The sequence below is a fragment of the Haliotis rufescens genome, unplaced genomic scaffold, assembly GCF_023055435.1.
Source record: "Haliotis rufescens isolate VD_foot unplaced genomic scaffold, xgHalRufe1.0.p SCAF_6, whole genome shotgun sequence".
NCBI lineage: Eukaryota > Metazoa > Mollusca > Gastropoda > Lepetellida > Haliotidae > Haliotis > Haliotis rufescens.
Window position 1 is genome coordinate 37896025 of NW_025964334.1, and position 23988 is coordinate 37920012.

Sequence of the window (23988 nt, forward strand, 5' to 3'; positions counted from 1 at the left end):
TGATAAATTTAGAATCTCCCCCAAGTCTACACGAGTCAATAAAAGTTTAAAACTCCAAGGCTTGCTGAGGAGTTTTGAACTTTTATAGACAAGTGTTGATGTATTTGATATCAAAAGACTCAAGGGTGAGATTCTATTTATCATCCAACATCATTCTTCCAACTTTTTCAGTTGTTATTTGATTTATTTGGTAACCAATGACGGCACAATGGTCTGCAAAGCATTGTGATGCCATTTCATTGCAGCAATATCTACAATGTAGATAGGCAGGCAGGGTAACAACAAGTACCATCTTTTAAAGTCTTTTAAGAATATGGTTATAACAAGGACCCCTTTATTGTCATTTCAACAATATTCCATCAGGCTATCAATCATTTTCTGGTTTGCAGACTCCATTATTTACATAACAATAATATTGCTGGTCGCAGTTAAGGATTATAAAATTAATCATAGTGACATGCTGTCTGTTATCCATAGCCAGCTTGCTTCCTTTGTTTGTTGTTTAACGCCAGACTCAGCAATATTTCTGCTATATTTTGGGACAAGACAATCCAGTGACTGATATTGTGAGCAACAATCCATGTCATCGGGGTACAATGACAGGCAATCAACCAGGCCACCGGGCCTCGCCTTTAAGGTCAGGACTTCTGCAGGACTCTCCCCATACTTAGCAGCCATTACAGCCACACAATCCCCCAATACCAAACAAGCAGGATACCAACACACATGCTCACAATGTAACCAAACATACCTGATCATATATCTCACTAGAGACCAATAGAGCTCACAATGTAACCAAACATACCTGATCATATATCTCACTGGAGACCAATAGAGCTCACAATGTAACCAAACATACCTGATCATATATCTCACTGGAGACCAATAGAGCTCACAATGTAACCAAACATACCTGATCATATATCTCACTGGAGACCAATAGAGCTCACAATGTAACCAAACATACCTGATCATATATCTCACTGGAGACCAATACAGCTCACAATGTAACCAAACATACCTGATCATATATCTCAATGGAGACCAATAGAGCCCTCATATCCTTTTAAGAAAATTTATCTTCAAAAATCCATCAGAATTTTAAAAAATTTGGAGAAAGGTACAAGACGTGTCATGGCAGTTGCATGACTGACTGTGTAGCTGTGATATAGATATTGTAATGAGGCCCCCTGGGTGTGTGTTATCAACAATCACACCGATATATATCCTGGCCCTATAGCATCACAACTAGGATCACACATTTCAATAACTGGTGGGAAAATATGGCAAGATAAGAAGTTTTGAGACTCCTGATTGACCTACGTAAGGTCATGACATATTTTCTATTGGTGAAACATCAAATGTCTTGACACCTAGATCCAGGATCCTTGCAGTATTAAATGACCCTCTCTGTGATGCTATGCTGCAGTTAGTGGCAGGCAAATTGGGACAAAATCATTACTTTGTTTAAAATTTGGATTTCTTTTCATTGCAATAATTTTTCAAATTCAGAGGCATTTTAACATTGTATTTTGAGATTGTAATCAAGGCAATAATATAAAACTTAGCATTACAATCTCTTCGAATTCATTGGTCCAGTTATCAATGAAATAACTATAACCTTAGTTGTTATATTATCATAATTATTCATTCTGATTTACGAATTATGAATGACTTTTGCTGCAGGTTTGGGGCCGAATATAAGACTCTAATCAGGCCTGGATAAATCTCTGATACTGACAAAGTAATTGATAAATAATCTCAAGAAATATACTGCAAAAACAGCTCTCAGTGCCGACAGTTATATATACAGGGATGGACCTAGGATTCGAGACAAAGCACCTGGCAGACACGTTTTAAAAAAGTATTATTTTGTTAACCTAGAGACTTTCTTAATTTCTTATTTTCTTAAATTGAGAGGTATGAGTATTTGAAATATTATCCTTCAATTTCTTATCCATCATAAATCTCTAGCTCTAATACCTCGTGAGAGAAATTTGAAGCTTAGTGAACCCAGATCCAGACGAGCCAGGATACCAGATAAGACTTACAATGCATGGGTGAGGTTGTTCTAGGTACATGTATATCTGTAACTTGTGTAGTTGACAAGCTGGTAGAAACATTAGGAACATCAAAACCACGTTAAGACATATCATGCCGATCAGTGATGTTATGTGTATCCTGCTTATAGCTCACCAGACTGCCTCACGTCACCAGCACTACACCAGCGTGATCGTGATCGGGGATTGTACTGGGTCACACATGTGTCTCATTGTTATTGTTTTGTCGACACACTGGTCAAAGGTACAGTCAAACCACACTGACATGGATACACTAAAACAATAGTATTGCAATAGAAATTTATCATATAGCTATCATTTGAATATACAGTTTAGAAAGTGAAGTACAGTCTTGATACATCGGCATACTTGGGTCAATTTTGGATCTCTAGTTCAAAAAAAATAACATGGATCCTGCGAAAACAATTGCATAAGTTACATAAAAAACAACCGTTTTCTGCAGGATAACATTAAGGGATGCTGCCTGACCTTTTGAAAATCATTGGACCCCACAGACATGAAGCAAAGATACTAAATTTGTATTATTAAGATATGTTCATAAATATAACGAATAAGAAATAGGTCATCAGATCTCCCTCACCCCCCAACTCTGAGTCTGAATAAGTCTGTTCTGGGTATACAGATCTCCATCACCCCCCAACTCTGAGTCTAAATAAGTCTGTTTTGGGTATATTTGGTTTAATTAAAATCGTGATCATGAGACATTCATATGTCCTTTTATCTTAATTTATTGCACTTTGTTACACAGATAACCAAAATAAATGGTTATCTTGTTAACCTACCATAAGAATATTAAGGGTGCGGTGGGGTAGCCTTGTGGTCAAAGCGTTCACTCGTCACACCTGGGAATAGATTCCCCTGCTGTAATATGGCTGGAATATTACTAACAACAGGCATAAAGCCATACTCACTCACTTACTAATAATATTAAGGTTAAAACTGAAACTATGGGTTAGTCAAGTTTCAGAAAACAAGGGAATGTTGGGCGAGGCCTTAAGGTCCTAATGAGGTGTGACACACTGAGCGAGTCTCATACCCAGTAGTGATACCCAGGTGTGATACCCAGGTGTGAGACTGAAGCTTATGGTACAGATTTAGCCTTTGGCTGCTTCTTAATACTTCACAATCTGTCAATAATAGGTCACATACCGGCAGTACTTGTTTCCTGAGGGTTGATAACTTAGGTGTGTTGCCACTGGATAACTTTTGTTGAATAGACAGCGTTTCAATAGCTACAAGAGCACAAGTGTATATTCTTTCTCATTCCACAATTAGCAGTTCATCTAGAACGTATGGCCATTCAGAACGTGTATTTATAAGTAAAACTGACGCAACTCCAGGTCAATATGCAAATGATAAAGAAATTACATATACATACATATCTGTGTATATATATACACAGGGTTTTTCCTTGTCTTACAAAAGTGGGTGTCCCCCTATAATAAATTGTAAGGGTCATTGCAGGCAAAATGAGGGTCCTGTAAAGTAATGAAATGATGTAGTGTACCGTTCATTGTGATAATTACTTCAGAGCCTGGAATGAATCATGTGGACGCTGTAGGTTTTATGAACATAATTGTGCGTCCAGAGGGACACAGGATATATATTTTTCTGCATCCGTTCTCTATATTTGTGCGTACTGGACGCACATTTATGCATCGTGTAAAACCCTGTATATATAACATGGTTCAAGTCGATGAAATCACTCGACTATGTTGATTCTGGAAGTAGAATCAACAGATTCTCATGATTTCTCCATTACTTATGGTCCCCGGTGCTTGAGCCTCATCCCTGTGACTGTGGGTTTCTCCATAGTGGTAAACATCTGAACAACCTTCGTCACATTGGACTCCAACCTCAAACTGACGCTTATAACTCAAACTACTTAAAGCAGAGTTGAACAAACTCACTCACTCACTCACTCACTCACTCACTCACCAGTAACATACTCAGCGTCATTATTGAAGGGTCTGAGTATGTTGACAATGTGATTAACAGCTGAAGGACATTTATGCCTATGTCACACTGATTCAGTATTTTATTAAATCGGGAAAATGACGAGGACTATTAAAAACAATGAAAAGTGCAAGATTGAAGGTGATGGCAAAAGCTACCCATACCACACGCCTGAACGCAACCAGTGGTTTAGCCTATGCATATGCAATACATGACAAGTAACTGTCGATCTGGGTACAAAGTGATACATTCCAGATGCAACTGAACAGCCCTCTTGGAAGTAGAATAAGCAAAGGTTTTTTTAAATACTTTTAAATACTTTTATCCCCTATTATCTCCATGACCCTGCAATAATTACACCGAGTATACATGTAAACTTAACATTAAAAAAAGTCCAGACAACTTTTGAGAAAGGCCCTAAAACATTAAAGCTGAGTGTCCGTTTTCAACTTACCCATTATCAAACGTGAGCCGACCATGTGAACGATGGGACAAAAAATACCTCCACCTATCAACCCAGCAGTATCTCCGACCAGTCAAGACTTGTCAACAAAAAATCTCCATTACCCGAAAAATGAGACAGTCAAAGGGTCAGCCAATGGTATTAACTATTCATCCGGCTGACATCATTGGATGTGCCGGCCTGAACAAAAGACAGGATTACGTGGTCACTGGTGGGGGAGGTATCAGAATAGGTCAGTGAGAAATGACCAGACCAGGGGTATTGTACTTGGGATGATTAGCGGTCACTTGGTGGTGGGATTAAAGTGGGTCTCGTTTCAACTTGCTTCAGTGTGGTTTTACCTGTCACTTGACATCTTAGAACTTGGGGGAATCCCCTTGCCCTTCACCTTTCATCACAATGGCTATGGAAGTATCTCGTCCATTGGCATATCGTGTTTCCAAAATATACACAACTTTAAAGAAGTTAAAGAACACCCCATTCTTTCATATAGCTACATTTAATGTGTCATGGCATGACAGATTAATTATAAGGCCACTCTGAATTAATTTCATGTTTCTAGGATTTGTTCCAGCTGTTCCACACAAGGTCGGTCATAATAAAAATAAATAGCTATGTCAATCATTTATTTATTTATTTATATGTTAGTCATTCTGCCATGGAGTTAAAACTGCAGCTGGCTTCTTGTATCACTGATAGTAATGTAGACAAGGAATTTATAAAAAAAATTATTGTCTAAAAGGTCTATATTACCAGCGGGAGACAAAATAAAAATAAATATTTTTATGTTTAATTTATTACTGGACCGGTTGCTTTCAGTATGGGTGCAGGGGGTGGGGGGTGGGGGGTGGGGTTGGGGAGTGGGGGGGTTGGGTTTGGGGAGTGGGGGGGTGACTGGAAAAGAAAGATTTTTTATATGAATAGTTTGTTTGATGTGCTCAGTAAATAAATACCGTTATTTTTTGGGATACATGTGGAAGAGAAATAGATTGTTCTCCAAAATATATCCCCACCGCCCCACCGCCCCACCCCCCCCCCCGCCCCACCCCCACCACCACCACAATTAAAATGGACGCTCCCTTAGTGTTATATTATAAGTTGTAGCAGGACCACGAGGGGTACATGGGGTTTTATGAGGCCAGTGTTAGGTTTTATACCACAAGATTTATTCCACGCTGAGAAATTTATCTGGCAAGGTGAAATGGGGTGAGATGTGTGAGGTGTGTGTGTGCGTGTGCGTGTGTGTGTGTGTGAGAGAGAGATGTGTGTCTGTCTGTCTGTCTGTCTGTGTCTGTGGGTGTGTGTGTGTGTGTCTGCTTCTACTAGTGGGGACTGGTGCCGATTGATGCCACAGTTTAACATGAATCATCACTCAGACACAGTATACTGACTCCGAGCTGACAAGTCCTTGTTTTAGCCCCTTAATGCCGAGCGCCAGACAGGGTAACAACAAGTACCATCTTTTAAAGGCTTTTGCTATGACACGGCCCTTGATCTTCTGCTCTCCGGGCAAGAGAAGCAGGACATGAAGATCACCATGAACATGACAGCCATAAGGACCAGGGCCAGGCCACTCAGTGTTTATAACAGCACAAATGACCCACATCATGGGGGAGCATATAACAATTAGCGTTGTTACGCCCATCAAAAGCATCAGGTTCTAAGGACTTGTTGTGTTGTGGAAGATCTTCCCCATAATAAAAGATACTGGCAATTTGTTTAGAAAATATTAAAATGGTACTTTTAAAAAGTGGAGCCTAATCTGTGAAAGTTAATTTGAGATTGTTTTTCATAAATCTGCAGAAATACTGCATGTGTTAGATATGTCACTCCTTAATGAACAGGTGGTGAAAACTGGACAGTTCTCTCCCTTGTATACAAGCTTGTTAAAGCCACCATACAAGAACACACTTTCCAGTATCTGACTGGGACTTCCATGTTGCCAGCACTGTTCTCCTCCAGGGATGAGCACTAACATCAAGGCTAGACAAGGAAGCTGTTCAAGGACACACATCAGTCAATATGAGGAAATATGTTGTGTTGAATCCTGGTTAGCTGTGGCATAGAACAAACGAGGGCTGGGCCGAGTCCAAATTTACAGCCCGGTTACCCACCCCACTATTCCCCGACCCGACCCAGGTACCCGCTGTAGGTCTCAAGAGGTAGGTACAACTGAATCTGGACCAGACAAACCTGTGATTGACAACATGAGCTTTGCCTGTGAGAGTGATTCAGTTCTGTGATACGTGACAGCCTCATGTCAGAAGTGAGCCCATTGTGATCAACGGCTTAGACTTTATCCCTTTGTTTAGGTGAGGTGAGGTGAAATAGGGTTTAACATTGCATTCAAGATGTTTTTTTGTTTGGAACTGTTCTTTTTGAAAAATAGAGCAAGTTTAGAAAAAGAAAGAAAGAAAAAGACATGAAGACAAGGAACGGTACTCTAAATACTAGGGCTGGGACGAGTCCATATTTACTTCCGCGGGTACCCACCCACCTATTACCTGACCCTACCCGGGTACCCGCCCACCTATTACCTGACCCTACCCAGGTACCCACCCACCTATTACCTGACCCTACCCGGGTACCCACCCACCTATTACCCGACCCTACCCGGGTCACTGTAGGTCTCAAGAGGGAGGTGCAAACTGTCCGATTGGGAATAGTTTGACTGTAGCCCTGGAGAAAATGTATTTAGGTACCCACATAAAACGATCTGGTCATGCATACACTGAAGTTGACTGAAGTTTTATCTTTATTCAAACATATAAACGTGTGGGTGCATAGTCAGAAAGAAATGCCAACATTAGTGACTTGATATAGTTCAAGATCATTTTTGTCATTAAACAATACTATGTCACATGACCAACCACGGGTTCGGGTAGTCTGTGGGTACCCGGGTCCTTCTCAGTACCTGTCTGACCCGAGTACCCAAGTTACCCATCCCAGCCCTACTAAATACAGTAAATCTAAATACTTGAAATCAACGCACATGATTACTGGAAGCACAACAAGGGACTGACCTGTGAGATGAGATGTGTGCACAGTGAAGCCTAGTTGGCCGTGAGTAGTAGGTGACCCTACCTGCAGCAGAGTGCACATATGCCTCATCACACCGTCAACCAGAGAAAAATCAATCATTGTTTCTTCCCAATTACTCACATTAAGATTTAATCAAAGCATGCAAGCCAATCAGGGTTTTTTACCACTGCCATCTGGATCCCAGCTATGGCGGGTGTGTGGTATGTCCTGTGGTGCAACGATCAATGAGGAGATTTAGAAAATAACTTTTGTAAACATTGGGGAAATAGAATTGTTTCTACCGCAAAAGAACATATAACGATATCTGATCTAATTATTGCTACTTGTTTAGGCACCCCTGGAAATTTTCCGTTTTTCCTTGTTTTAAAGATTTTCTTAACGTTTGTCAAATTGCTGTAGGTAAACAAAAAAAAATTATCAGTTGTTTCTAAGGAATATCTTTTTAAAAAAAACTAGTGGAAAAAAAAGTTGTTATAAAAAGTCTGAAAAAGATGGTCAAAATAGGCTTATGAGGAAACAACCACATCATTTATCCTCAGTTTTCTTAGTTTTATATTTTAAATTCAAAGCAGCAGCATAGATCAAAACAAGAATAACAATTGTTCTGGCCTTATTTGCATCTTAGGTAATTCCTACAAAATTACAACCCAAACCAGACAAATCCCATATTGTAAAGATTATATTCTAAAATTCCCATTTATCCTGAAAATGATATGCTTGTCTCCAGTGTCTCAACAATCAACCACTCATTAATATTTCACTTATTCTCCAATACCATCTGTCCAAGACCTGGTAACACATCCAGGTTTTTGTATCAAGCATCTCATGCCTGTAATCCAGTGTTTCCTGCATATTTCATCACAACACAGGTTTAACAATGGCTTCTTAATTTACAACAAAACAGTAAATACCATGAATCATCTGTCTGGGGCAAGACTTGCATGTCAAACAGACATCACATTATGTCTGGCATTTCTGGATCATATTAACCAACTCAAGAGCTGCTTGAAATTCTTACAACCTTATACAACCTGTATGTGTCCGGAGTGCATGTAAACTGAATATTCACCCTCGAATGGAAGTTGTACGTAATATGATCTTAAATACACAACATGCCTAAAAGCTGCAATTTGCACTCGGAACGATAAATACACAGACCCAACTTAGTCACTGAAGTCAGCTCTTAACAAAAATGACATTGCATTATATGCACATATATTTCCTGTAGCTCCTCACAGTGACGATTTTTCCCTTTGCCATGTACACCAACAGCAAGGTCAAGATGTCATGAAGTGGAGTTTGGAAGTTCTAATAAAAGCTGCTTTGGAACTCTTTCTGTGCTTAGACATCATTTGTTGAAGACATCATGGGTTCTATCTGTTGGTTATTTGGTCATATGGCAAACCAAGAAAAGACCTGAAATGACTTAAAGTCACTTGCCCAGTGAGCGTGTCCATAGTCTGTACTCACACATTGTGCATAGTGGTAGTGGGGCGGTAAGACATTTGGGAGGGATTGTTCTTTTCAAGACTAGTTGGTCCTGCTGCCAAGTAGATTCTTTTTTCTTAAAACTTCCTCTGAGTCATGGGTTCTGTGTACTATCTAAACTGACAAAAACCTGGTGTTCTATTTTTAGCCAATAACTGTTTTGGGTGTACCCTTTCGTTCAACATCCACAAAGGAAAATGTGATGTAATAAAAGTCAAAATGGATATGTATGTTCCCAAGCCCCTGAAGATAAAACAATCATTAACAGATTACAGCTCTGATACATCACTTCAATAACATATGATCTTGTTTGCCCAGCATACAGTTCCGTTTCCTTTAAATAATGAGAGTCCTCACTCTACCAAACTCAAGCAGCTGTTGTTCTGTTATCAAGAAACAGGCATCAACAGATGGAGGTCTGGCCGAGAAAGAGGACAAAGTAGTTTGAACCAATATGGAAACACCAGTCAGATAGCAGGACAGAGAGATCAAGTGAGGGATATTTGACACTGTTTATGACAATATTCCAGGGATGAATGATAAACAGGAAACACTAAAGAAATCTCAACTCATGTAAAACCAAAACTGAAACATAAAACAAAATCTTCCTACAATCACAGACTTACTGAGTGTCCTTGTGTACTCCACACAGCTACACATGATTCATACCACGTCCCTCCCCTCCGTGTGATCCCCTGTACAACACGGGGACATGCACCCTATACAACCTGGCAAGGTGGAGTGTAACAGTGCTTGGTGATCCCTCAACCAAAACACTCACAAAGGTAGTGGTTACTGCAAGACTGTAAGAAGCTGTGACACTTAAACTGGTGACATGAATGACAGCAATGGAAACTGCTGAGAAACCTTGTCAACTTAAAAGTCAAGGCATGATAAGGCCCCTTTTGGGCCCACGGGATACACTTCACCATGAAAGACTTTGTTCATCTAAACGAGGACTGCGTGGTAGAACCAAAATACTGCAATACGCTTTTCATACTATACGTATTTCCATAGGTCTGTTATTATTTGGGTCGTTCAACCAAAAGTCTACACAGAAGTTCAGTCACAAATTATGTTTGCCTTCTAAATTGATTGACAAACGGAGGAAAGCGAAAGTGATTAGTTTTGCATGTAGAAAACAGGATCTGCATGTACAAACAGTGTCAACACTGTCAAACTAAAAAAATATGTATCGCAATACAGATACCTATATCGCAATATATTGCAATATAATTTCTTTTCTAATACACAGCACTAATTTAAACACACGTCTGTTTTGGACATCACCACACAACACTAATGAGTAGGAAAGTCTAAATAATGTTAGACGCTGACCGACAGTGCTGTTTTAATATTTGAACATAAGCAAGTCTTTGCCTTTGCCCCATGTGTAGGAAAGAACAAAGGCAAGTTGCCAGCCACTAGAACATGTCTCCTATTAGTCAGTATTTTCAAATAATTTTTCAGTGACTCATCATGTTATGGAAGAGCTTTTCAAGTCAATCAGTTATCGATATGAAGTACTCAGTGTTGGCTGAAGAGCGCGTTTTTGCGTCTTGGACGCACAAAAATAAGTTTGAACGCACCTGCGTAACATGTGTGGGTCTCGTGGACGCAGTGACTGGAGCTATATTAATTTCATATCGAATTGACACTGTTATCGTACGTCTTTGCGTAAAGGTATTTGTTGCAAAACAAGACAGCGAAGCATGTTGATTAACACTTCCGTTTGCTAAACCAAACCAGTTTCATTATTCTCTCCCTTTTTATGACAAATACCCAAACCGGTTTCTTGACCTATATCTATTGTCGGTTTTGCATGTATTAATTTTCGGTATGGTCCGTAGCTTTGCTTCAGCCAATCAGGTGCCACATATTATGCAAGTCGGATATAGTCGTAATTAATTTAGCTTGCTGATTGGTCGAAAATATCCTGACCTTGTGTCAAACTAAAAATAGCCAGGCACATCAAGGGTATACTTCAGAACGTTGTAACAGTGACCCGCGAAATCGAGCGACCGTGTAGGATGATACACTATTTTATCGCGGTAGTTAATTTATAATGGATCGTAGTGGGGAACGCTTACAAACTTATTAAATATGTGATTCACAAAATGTTTGTTGTTCATTGGATTGATTGATGCTGATTTTCTTTACCGAGTTCGGTAAACAAAGTACCTGTCATTGGTGAATCTTACCGCAGTAAGAAAGGCTGTGTGGATTATATGGTATATCACTTCCTGTTTTGAATTTTGCATACGACCGAGGTTTGATATTTTGCAGTTGCGAAAAGATTTCTTATTTTTCACAACCACTGTGTTCTGTTGTTAATGTTACGTTATAATGCTATAAATTGGACCCCTCCATTTTTGTTTGGGACCCCTAATTTTATGATGAAGGGGTCCAAGTGACCCCAAGAAAATTTAAGCCAGAGCAGACACTGAGTACTGTTTCTGGACATCATGGTGACAAAGTGAAACATACACATGACATGTCATGACCATCTACGGCGGTGTACAAGTACCATCTTTTAAATCTGTTGATATGACCGCCCAGGAAATTGAACCACCGACATTCCGCACTCTGGTGCAGACACTCTTTCCTGTAGATGATGGAGGCGTTTGGTGGGGGGAGTCAACAAAGGTTGTTGTTTTTATCAAAAGTACATGACATATATGAAAGTGATTAAATGTCTGCCAGTTTTTCCAAATTGTACTTTAATTCATTTATCTTGAACAGATTTGAAAATTACTATCTGTACAGGGTTAGACATGGCCATTAGTCTGTTAGTCCGTATCTAGTGAAAATCCAGAGGGACTAGTTGTTTTCTTCTGAAATCTAGCTATTTTACATAAACCACTAGTCCGAAATGAAGTGCTGACTATTTGGATTTGACCAACAGTGTCTACCCATGCTAAACACTGACTACTGAAACTAAACATGCTTCTGAGGATTTATTATGAGTGAGTGAGTAAAGTGAATTTATGGACGCTTTGAACAGTACAACATGGAACCAAAGTCCACAATGACACATGTCGTAAACAGCCATCACTTTAGTGGGCATGTGTTGACAGATAAAAATATAATCTTGACCTCTGAACTGCAACAAGTAACACATTAAACAACTAGGCCACCCCTGCCCTCCCCCCCCCCCCCCCCCCGATTCATCTAATCAAATGACACATATTTGGTCGTTGCCGGTCAGTACGTATGTATGTCAACAAATGGTCTGTTTATGTCCCTTCTCCAAGCGAGCCCGCAATACCTCCCACTGGTACTGTCATAGACAGGCAACTCAAGCAGAACTATCACAACATCTCTCAAACAAGTCACCTGAGGTCAGCAAAATAGATGACTGATCACACAGAAATATACATATCACCAACATGGCCATGTTAACTGAATGTACATAGCATGCGCATCAGTGACTCAATGGGAGATCTATACAAGGGAGATAACTATACACAGGGGAGATAACTGATAGACAGGGGAGATAATTCATTAATTGATACTGACAATACTCAGTTACCTTGGTTACAGCATGTCGTATCAATGTTTCCTTTTAAGGCAGCTAAGACCTGAAGCGACAAGAAGAAACGGCCTGTCAAATAGCTGGCATATTGTTGAGTGTGGAGTCAAACAACAAACAGAAAAATACAGTCCTAATCCAAAGCCCTGGTTCTCATTTACAAATTACACTCCTAGAAATGGGCCTGTTCTTAATAGACATAATGTTGGAACTATTTCAATTTGAGCCAAGAATAGGAACAGACAAAAACATAAGGATTTTAGAATATTTGCAAGTAAGTCTACAGGAACTGTCAACCACATGACATACAATTTCTTTTGACCGCATGGAAAATTGTACTCTTCAAGCGTAACCTTCAACCAAGAAATCTCTATCACCATCAGCCCAAACCAACACCCATCAAGGCCACAGTCATGGATTATTCAAGGGCATCCGGTAGTAATTAGGGGTTTTCCCATCTAACATGTCTCTGTGGCATGGTTTGTGTGCACTGGGGAAGACATTAGCCCACATCCAGCGTTCCACTTTCAAAAAGAGGTTCACTTTGAATCAAAAGATAAATGAAGAAAAAAGTTTTGTCCCTTTCTCATTTTATGCTGCATTATCCTAGCTATACTGCTGACGTAAAGTTAGGGAACTGATGAAATGATAGTGAAGGTGTAATGAAGCTAAATGTCTGTCAAATTAATTTTAGGCATGAAATTCAATATCTGGTGTGTGCACCATGTTGGGCGGTACGTGGACGACACCTTGATGGCATACTGTTGATTAACTTGTGCCTGGTTGCCCTTGGTATTGCCTGACATTCTGCCTGAAGAACTACCACAAGTAGGGCCATATTGGTGGGTGCTGGGTCTCTACTCTCTCTGCATGGGAACATCCCACAGATGCTGTATTGGGGACATGTCAGGGGACTTAGAGGGCCAGTCCAATGTCCAAATGCCTTCTCGTCAGAGATGATCGGTGACTATTTGGGCACCTTGCGGTCTGACATTGTCATCTTGCAGTTCAAAATTTCTGCTGATAATTCTAGCGAAAGGAACGACAACATATCCCGGGCCAGTCAAATTCACAATAATCAAATCAGTTCACCTGCCATGTATGATACACCATGACACTACCGCAACCATATTGATCATGGTCAAGTATTGTAGCCCTGGCATACCACGCCCGCTACATCTCCAACAACGTTTTCTGCCATCTGTGAATCGGAGGCAACACCTTGATTTGTCTGTAAACATGGTGTAAGGCCACTACCTCCCAGCCCGTCACTGGTGTTGCCTAGCCCACCCCAATCTTTGCCGCCTATGGTAATATGTTAGGGTGACAACCTTCACGGGACAGCTTGCTTTCAGGCGGGCTGCATGAAACTGGTTTTGAAGGTACATGTTGAAATTTACCTTTCTGTTATTGTACGGAATTCTCTATAGATAACAGGAGCAGATTTGAATCTACTGTGTTGTGCAATCAATGTAATCGAAAGATCTTGTCTTGGTGTCCTTGTTTTAGACCTGCCACGCCCAGGACTCATTGCAACCCCTCCGATGGTACGTGTCCCACAGTCGAGAAATTACCCTTTTTGTTTTGCCAACATTCGGGCAAAACTACTACCAGTTGCCCTCCGACAGATTTTACTTGCGCAGAATGAAAAACATTATGATATTTCACCAATGTTATTTTCAAATGTCTGAGCTGTAAATGACAAGGCTTGTTAGTTGCTTAAAGCCACACTCAGCAATATTCCACCTTCGTGACAGTGGTCTGTAAAACATTGAGGCTGTTCAAGACAATCCAGTGATTGATATTATGAGCATTGATCCCTTTATTTATAGGATCCAACGACATACAATCAACCAAGTCACCAAGTCTGACCACCCAATCCATTTAGTCGCCTAACTAGAAATGTCTTGTTATAGGTCAAAACTACAAAACACCAACAAAGGAAAGCTGGTCATTCTACCTGATGCCTGAAGGTTTCAATTCCATATGATGAAAACATTTATGAAATTTCACCACATAATTCTCAACTTAAGCTGCTGAACAAAGTGTTATTGGCATCAAAGGACTATTTATCGACTCCATGTGGAACTAGTTTGATGAGATAAGTGCACAGAAACTGCTGAATCACCTGAGTTGACATAGAGCCACTTGCCATGTCATGGGTTACTGGAAACAGTTTCTTTCATGACCCATTCTGTGTAAAGCGGATTCATGGCCGCCATCTATCAGAGCTTCACCAGGTCGCGCCACAACCTGATCACTGGACACTGACAACTTCAAAGACAATTGTTCCACAACAACAAAAGCCAGTGGTCAGTTCTGACATAAGCATGCTATTGCTTACAGTTTGATGACCAACCGTCTCAACTGGTCAGGTTCAGGGCAGAAATAGAACGCCGGGTCAAAGACCTGTAGGAGTCATAGATGTATAGACACGGTGTAGGTTAGGCTACATAATACAATGTTTTGTTTCCCCTTCACTTTTTAAAGACAATTTTGGTAAGTAGCAAAAAAAATAAAATTGAATTGTTCTAAATGAAAACAATCAGATTACTTTCTTTGTTTGTTTGTCTGTTTGTTTAATGCCGCACTAAGCAATATTCCATCTATATGACGGTGCTCTGAAATTAATCAAGTCTGGACTAGACAATCCAGTGGTGGACATCATGAGCATCATGTTATGCAAGTTGCATCAACCGAGTCAATGAGCCTGACCACCCGATCCCGTTAGTCGCAGGTTGCTGAAGACCAATTCTAATCTGGATCTTCACAGAGATGATATTAAGAAGTAGAGGGTAGGTATATATGGTCTTTATTAGAAAATAAATCATGCACATCAGGACCAAAAATATTAAAATAAACGACTTTGAAATAGAAAATATTACATAACATAACCCAATGGAACAAAATGAGGAAACAGAAAAGAATTTAGCATGCTAAGAATGTTTATGATACTTTGTGTTTAGAGTTATTTGGAGAATAAGAAATATTTGTTGAGTGGCCTCAGGTCCTGCAAATCTGGTACTGAACGATCATGACAATATTATCCTTCCAGCTGAAATAGCTTATCGATGAAAACTGACATTTGTGTTTTTTTTATCTTAAAAGATGTGGTTGAAATAATTGAGCAATTTAGATAGCAGTGAAGTGCTTGTCATTAGTGCTAGACTGATGTTAGTAATGTACACAAAAATCAATGGCTGACAAGAAAATCAATATGTATCAAATATTTAAACATAGAGACTCCCATGAAGCTATTGCGGCAAATAAACGGAGAAGGTCTGTTTAATACACAAGTCCTTAGTTTCCAATGTCTACTATTAACCAAACCCAATGACAATTCTTTGAATAAAATATGTTTCAAGTAACCAAACACAAGTGTAACTTAGACATAAATCAGTGTTATGAAGGGCAGCACACAAGCATATGCTATTTAAAAGTTACCTGTGACAGCATAGAAGTAGAACTATTTGAAAAATGTCTACTCACAAAACCCAACAGACGGGCCCCAAGAGGGTAACAAATTACTGACGCCCCCACCCTGCCTTAAAAAATAATAGGCAAATGGGAATGATAATGTTTGAGTAAATGCTCAATGGCCCTGAGCCCTGGAGCCCTGACTAGTGTCAGGTATTGGGAACTGAGGACCCATTCCATCCAGATACTACAGATGATCCTTGCCAGGCTACAACTGTATCTCCAGTGTCATGTATGGGGAACTGAGGATCCATTCCACCCAGATACTGCAGATGATCCTTGCCAGACTACAACTGAATCTCCAGTGTCAAGTATTGTGAACTGAGGACCCATTCTGCCCAGATGCTGCAGATGATCCTTGCCAGACTACAACTGTATCTCCAGTGTCATGTATGGGGAACTGAGGCCCCATTCTGCCCAGATACTACAGATGATCCTTGCCAGACTACAACTGTATCTCCAGTGTCAGGTATTGGGAACTGAGGCCCCATTCTGCCCAGATACTACAAATGATCCTTGCCAGACTACAACTGTATCTCCAGTGTCAAGTATTGGGAACTGAGGCCCCATTCTGCCCAGATACTACAGATGATCCTTGCCAGACTACAACTGTATCTCCAGTGTCAAGTATTGGGAACTGAGGCCCCATTCTGCCCAGATGCTGCAGATGATCCTTGCCAGACTACAACTGTATCTCCAGTGTCATGTATGGGGAACTGAGGATCCATTCCACCCAGATACTACAGATGATCCTTGCCAGACTACAACTGTATCTCCAGTGTCATGTATGGGGAACTGAGGATCCATTCTGCCCAGATGCTGCAGATGATCCTTGCCAGGCTACAACTGAATCTCCAGTGTCATGTATGGGGAACTGAGGATCCATTCCACCCAGATACTACAGATGATCCTTGCCAGACTACAACTGTATCTCCAGTGTCAAGTATTGGGAACTGAGGCCCCATTCTGCCCAGATGCTGCAGATGAACCTTGCCAGACTACAACTGTATCTCCAGTGTCATGTATGGGGAACTGAGGACCCATTCTGCCCAGATACTACAGATGATCCTTGCCAGACTACAACTGTATCCCCAGTGTCAGGTATTGGGAACTGAGGCCCCATTCTGCCCAGATACTACAGATGATCCTTGCCAGACTACAACTGTATCCCCAGTGTCATGTATGGGGAACTGAGGACCCATTCTGCCAGGATGCTGCAGATGATCCTTGCCAGACTACAACTGTATCTCCAGTGTCATGTATTGGGAACTGAGGACCCATTCTGCCCAGATGCTGCAGATGAACCTTGCCAGACTACAACTGTATCTCCAGTGTCAGGTATTGGGAACTGAGGACCCATTCTGCCCAGATACTGCAGATGATCCTTGCCAGACTACAACTGTATCTCCAGTGTCAAGTATTGGGAACTGAGGACCCATTCCACCCAGATACTACAGATGATCCTTGCCAGACTACAACTGTATCTCCAGTGTCATGTATGGGGAACTGAGGACCCATTCTGCCCAGATACTGCAGATGATCCTTGCCAGACTACAACTGTATCTCCAGTGCCAGGTATTGGGAACTGAGGACCCATTCTGCCCAGATGCTGCAGATGAACCTTGCCAGACTACAACTGTATCTCCAGTGTCAGGTATTGGGAACTGAGGACCCATTCTGCCCAGATACTACAGATGATCCTTGCCAGACTACAACTGTATCCCCAGTGTCAAGTATTGGGAACTGAGGATCCATTACACCCAGACACTACAGATGATCCTTGCCAGACTACAACTGTATCTCCAGTGTCAAGTATTGGGAACTGAGGACCCATTCTGCCCAGATACTACAGATGATCCTTGCCAGACTACAACTGTATCTCCAGTGTCATGTATGGGGAACTGAGGATCCATTCTGCCCAGATACTACAGATGATCCTTGCCAGACTACAACTGTATCTCCAGTGTCAAGTATTGGGAACTGAGGCCCCATTCTGCCCAGATGCTGCAGATGAACCTTGCCAGACTACAACTGTATCTCCAGTGCCAGGTATTGGGAACTGAGGCCCCATTCTGCCCAGATGCTGCAGATGATCCTTGCCAGACTACAACAGTATCTCCAGTGCCAGGTATTGGGAACTGAGGACCCATTCTGCCCAGATGCTGCAGATGATCCTTGCTAGACTACAACTGTATCACCAGTGCCAGGTATTGGGAACTGAGGACCCATTCCATCCAGATACTGCAGATGATCCTTGCCAGACTACAACTGTATCTCCAGTGTCAAGTATTGGGAACTGAGGACCCATTCCACCCAGATACTGCAGATGATCCTTGCCAGACTACAACTGTATCTCCAGTGTCAAGTATTGGGAACTGAGGCCCCATTCTGCCCAGATGCTGCAGATGAACCTTGCCAGACTACAACTGTATCTCCAGTGCCAGGTATTGGGAACTGAGGCCCCATTCTGCCCAGATGCTGCAGATGATCCTTGCTAGACTACAACTGTATCTCCAGTGCCAGGTATTGGGAACTGAGGCCCCATTCTGCCCAGATGCTGCAGATGATCCTTGCTAGACTACAACTGTATCACCAGTGCCAGGTATTGGGAACTGAGGACCCATTCCATCCAGATACTGCAGATGATCCTTGCCAGACTACAACTGTATCTCCAGTGCCAGGTATTGGGAACTGAGGCCCCATTCTGCCCAGATGCTGCAGATGATCCTTGCCAGACTACAACTGTATCTCCAGTGCCAGGTATTGGGAACTGAGGACCCATTACACCCAGATACTACAGATGATCCTTGCCAGACTACAACTGTATCTCCAGTGTCATGTATTGGGAACTGAGGACCCATTCTGCCCAGATACTACAGATGATCCTTGCCAGACTACAACTGTATCTCCAGTGTCATGTATGGGGAACTGAGGATCCATTCCACCCAGATACTACAGATGATCCTTGCCAGACTACAACTGTATCTCCTGTGTCAAGTATTGGGAACTGAGGACCCATTCTGCCCAGATACTACAGATGATCCTTGCCAGACTACAACTGTATCTCCAGTGTCATGTATGGGGAACTGAGGATCCATTCCACCCAGATACTACAGATGATCCTTGCCAGACTACAACTGTATCTCCTGTGTCAAGTATTGGGAACTGAGGCCCCATTCTGCCCAGATGCTGCAGATGAACCTTGCCAGACTACAACTGTATCTCCAGTGTCAAGTATTGGGAACTGAGGACCCATTCTGCCAAGATGCTGCAGATGATCCTTGCCAGGCTACAACTGAATCTCCAGTGTCATGTATGGGGAACTGAGGATCCATTACACCCAGATACTACAGATGATCCTTGCCAGGCTACAACTGTATCTCCAGTGTCATGTATGGGGAACTGAGGATCCATTCTGCCCAGATACTACAGATGATCCTTGCCAGACTACAACTGTATCTCCAGTGTCAAGTATTGGGAACTGAGGCCCCATTCTGCCCAGATGCTGCAGAAGAACCTTGCCAGACTACAACCAGTTGTTTATAGGTATTTCATATTTTCTATGACCTCATATCAAACGCTGCCTATTTGACATCAACAACTTTCAAGGCCAACCTTAAATTAAGATCACAAGTATTTGAACAAAGGTTTACTTGAAACGTCAAACCAAGAAACCTGTGTGGAACAACAGTTGATATGATTATATTCAAAGCAAAGACAAATGTGTATATGAGTACGCATTTACAACCAATGGTTGTAGCCCCTCTCCCCCCTTTACCCCCTCCACCCTCCCCCTCTGTTACTCCTGTGAGGTCAAGTGCATCCAGCTGACTGGAACACTATAAATGCTGACAAAGGTGGCACTGGGCCAGGCCATGAAGCCTCTAGCTGAACAGTTATAACAACAGGGAACAAGGCAGGTAACAGTGTGATTTAGGATTACAAAACACCTTCACACTGTGCCAGTGATAACAATAAAGACCAAGAATACTTCCTTAATATGTTTATGTCACATCATGTTTGTTGTCTTTTTGTTATATAACTGAATGAATGTTGTTTGTTATTACTGCACAGTCATCAATTACACCTGAGATACACATCTACATATATGCACATTAGTGTGATATAAAATCACAGATTTAAGTAATATTTTTCAACTTAGTGCTTGTTCCAGGCAAACTTAGAAAAAAACACACACAAAAAAAAACTGGAATATTTCCATTATTATATTCCTAGGTTCAGAGGTATTATAATATTGTATTTAAAGCAATAATGTTCTACAGTTTAATTGTTTGTTGTTTAACGCCGCACTCAGAAATATTCCAGCTATATGATGTCAGTCTGTAAACAATCAAACAGACAATCCAGTGATTGACATCATGAGCATCAATCCATGCAAATGGGATAAGATAACATGCATCAACCAAGTCAGCGAGCCTGACCAACCGATCCTGTAATAGAGTATAGTGTGCACACGGGCATAATGCACCCCATCCCCTCTAGGGGATACTGTATTTGGGAGTGAGTGAGTGAGTATGGTTTCACGATGATTTCAGCAATATTCCAGCAATATCACGGCAGGGGACACCAGAAAATGGTCTTCACACATTGTACCCATGTGGGGAATCAACCCGGGTCTTTGGCGAGACGAGCCAACGCTTAAACCACTAGGCTACCCCACCGCCCCGTATTTTGGAGTGAGTGAGTGAGTGCATTTGGCTTAAGGCCGCTTTGAACAATAATCCATTTATATCACAGCATTTCAGTTTAATGTGGGAGGAAAGCTTGAAGTGATGCAGGTCTGAGATGTGAAACACACGAACACGGATATGAAACATAATAGGTACAAACCAGGATTCGAAAGCATGATCATAGGTTTCATGGACACACAGGGGACACAACTCTGCACAGCAAATTGTGGCGCCTTAGACGACTGGGCCGACCAGAATTTGAGAAAAAACAATTTTGACTATTATGTGCAGTTATGGGTAGTTATGATTATAATAACCTGCTTTTTAATTTTTAGACATTTGTTGTAAATTTGGGGCCAAATATCAGCCTCTGTGAACCCCAAGATCAAACCATGACAATATATCAATGCAAAAGATCAGAATTGCCTATTATCCTATATCCTCCCATATTACCTGTGCTTTCAGCATAATCTGCGCCTGGACCTATCCTTGTCACTTTAACATGTTTCATTGTAGAAACGTACGACTTGAGCCAGGTGCATGTTGGCAAGATGGCACATGTGAAACTACGCAGGTGAGTTTCAGTGTCAACACCTTCCAGTGCTCTGGTTCCTTGTGTCCGACATGGCACACCAAGCTGGCACCGTGCCAATCTGATATGTACATGTGCATATTACACACAACACAGGTGTATATATGTGTAGGCTCCCTTCTATTGCTAATGACAGGACTGTTCCAATTATTTGTAAGTCTACAAAGATGAGAGGCATTAGGTGCATTTTTATAGGAACATCATATTAAAATACTAGACTACTCATTTATATTTGATAAAAACTTAACTTAACTCTGATAAAATATACCAGTTCCTGTTTCATCTTCTAATAAAATATTCCATATCATGCCGTCTATAGTACAATTATAACATTCTACTTTCAACTTTTCTGTTTAATACAGTAAAACAGACAGACCAAGTGGTGTTCCTTGCTATGGACCTTATGGTAATTTGGAGACAGCCTATCCACCAGTACTTTTTACTCAAGATTTCGTGTCAGTTCAGTTAAGCTTGCAACACTAATTTAGGATAACTGAAATGCCTATACAAGTCAAAATGTCTGCACTAAAACATGGTCTTATGCAACTCAGAATGCCATGGAAATGCAAGGTTCAAATGCAGATAAAACAGTCCAAAAGGAAGCACAAAACAAAAGATTCTAAATGAAATAAATAAATCTTACCATTGGTTAGAAAAGTCCAAATTTTCTTGCTAAACACCAAGTCTATTACCATGATTAAACCTAAGTTATATCAGATGATATCTACAAAGTCTGACAAACCATTGTGTAGTTTGGCTGGTTCCTCACATTTCTCATCCACCATTCAAATCAAAATGAAATACCAGTGATGGGACAAGGTACCCCCGTTTAAGAAACAAAGGCAAGCAGTGATCAACTCTGTGTAAAAACAATCAACCCTGAACATTGCAACTTGACGGTTTGATCAGTTCTACTGCCACTATACGTTCAATGTCATACCCAAACTGTCGCATGTATCAGTGGCAATATTGATCACTGTTGGGACACTGTGAACTCTGGCTGACATCATATAGTTAGTTCAACAAAGAAACCAAAATACCAATGGTGAACACTTGTTGAGAATATATGAGACATACCAGAGGAGCTTTGGGCAGGTCAGTGATAACAATTGATTTAACACGATGATTAGTTTTGACAAGAACATAACATATTTTTGAAAAGCATGTATATGTATATCATCTTCTGGAATGCTTTATTTATGAATATCATAACAATTTCCCCCTTGGCCTCACTCATAAGTCAAGAAATCTGTAAGTGAAGAATGTTTTAGTTGAAATTGATACTAACAAGACAAATTGTTGAAAAAGAAAGTATAAACTCAAAAATTGGATTTGACCAAAAAAATACAAACAATATCAAAATGTTGCTAGTCTGACAGCCTTCACCGAAACCTAAGGTCCAAAATTGTTATACCTGTAACAAATACATCACCATCAAATAACCATTTCTTGATTGTTTCATTTTCAGCCCCCATCAAACATGGGTATACTTCCTGTTGCCTGGCATCTTACTCATGAAATCCCTCAAATTTGTGTATTCTGTTTGAGACCATTGAGAATAGAATATTAGTTCAACCCTAAAATATGTACGTCTGAGAACAGTTATATTATACACTATCATAGGGTAGGATCATAGGGTAGGATCATAGGGTAGGATCATAGGGTAGGATCACAGGGTAGGATCACAGGGTAGGTTCACAGGGTAGGATCACAGGGTAGGATCATAGGGTAGGATCATAGGGTAGGATCACAGGGTAGGATCATAGGGTAGGATCACAGGGTAGGATCATAGGGTAGGATCATAGGGTAGGATCATAGGGTAGGATCATAGGGTAGGATCACAGGGTAGGATCATAGGGTAGGATCATAGGGTAGGATCATAGGGTAGGATCATAGGGTCTATACCACGTAATACCACACCCTGGCTGAAATGAACAACATAAATGTCAGTCATACTACATTATTGACAGCTATATCTTACCTTTCATTGTGACAAACTACTTCAACCTCAATATGCTGACTTCTAACAGTTATTTTTTCAAACTTGCTTTGAAATGAAGGTAGAATCAGTGTGTATAGACGCACTGCAGTAAACAGTAACATACATTTACACTTGACAATCAGCTGGGAGACTCCGAAATGATCACAACAAAGTCAAACTTGGCATGATGCCAGGGTCTTTGTCTGGTTGTTCAAGCTACCCATGTGAGCTAGCTCTTGCCATGTGGTCTGTACTGGGACAAAGATAATACATTGAAGTGTCAAACTGATCGTTTATAATGGAACTATAAACACAGGGGGAACTTCGGAATGACCAGTGTGGCCAGCCGTCAGATGTGTTGGACTGATATAGAAACAACTGGACAGGACTTTGTATGATTTTCTTGCCTAGTAGTAATAGTAATACATGGAAAATAATATTATTATTACTGTATTAGAAGTAATAGGAGCCCAGGGCGCCGTCAAAATTAGGGCGAAAGATAAATTTTGTGGTTTATGCTGACAGCCCAGGGTTAGAAATTGGCACTAGTCCTATTGTCCTTGCAAATCTGCCCAATAGTTAAAGTATCATAAGGACTAGTAGATATTTTCCATTTTTAGGGGTTTTGCTATACATTATCATTATAAGGACTAGTGGACCAAAAATGTTAGTTTCTACCGCTGCA

At 40.9% G+C, this 23988-nt stretch overlaps 1 protein-coding gene across 1 annotated transcript in view; it reads right to left on the reverse strand.

Moving 5' to 3' along the window:
* Window positions 1-23480, reverse strand: part of LOC124145836 — a 64594-nt gene extending 41114 nt beyond the window's left edge. Inside the window, exons 1-2 of the mRNA XM_046515788.2 lie at window positions 23304-23480; window positions 12563-12611 (exon numbers count right to left, since the gene is read on the reverse strand). The gene's annotated coding sequence lies outside the window, so the exon portion shown is untranslated. The remainder of the gene's footprint in view (window positions 1-12562; window positions 12612-23303) is intronic.
* Between the last annotated feature and the right edge of the window lie 508 nt (window positions 23481-23988).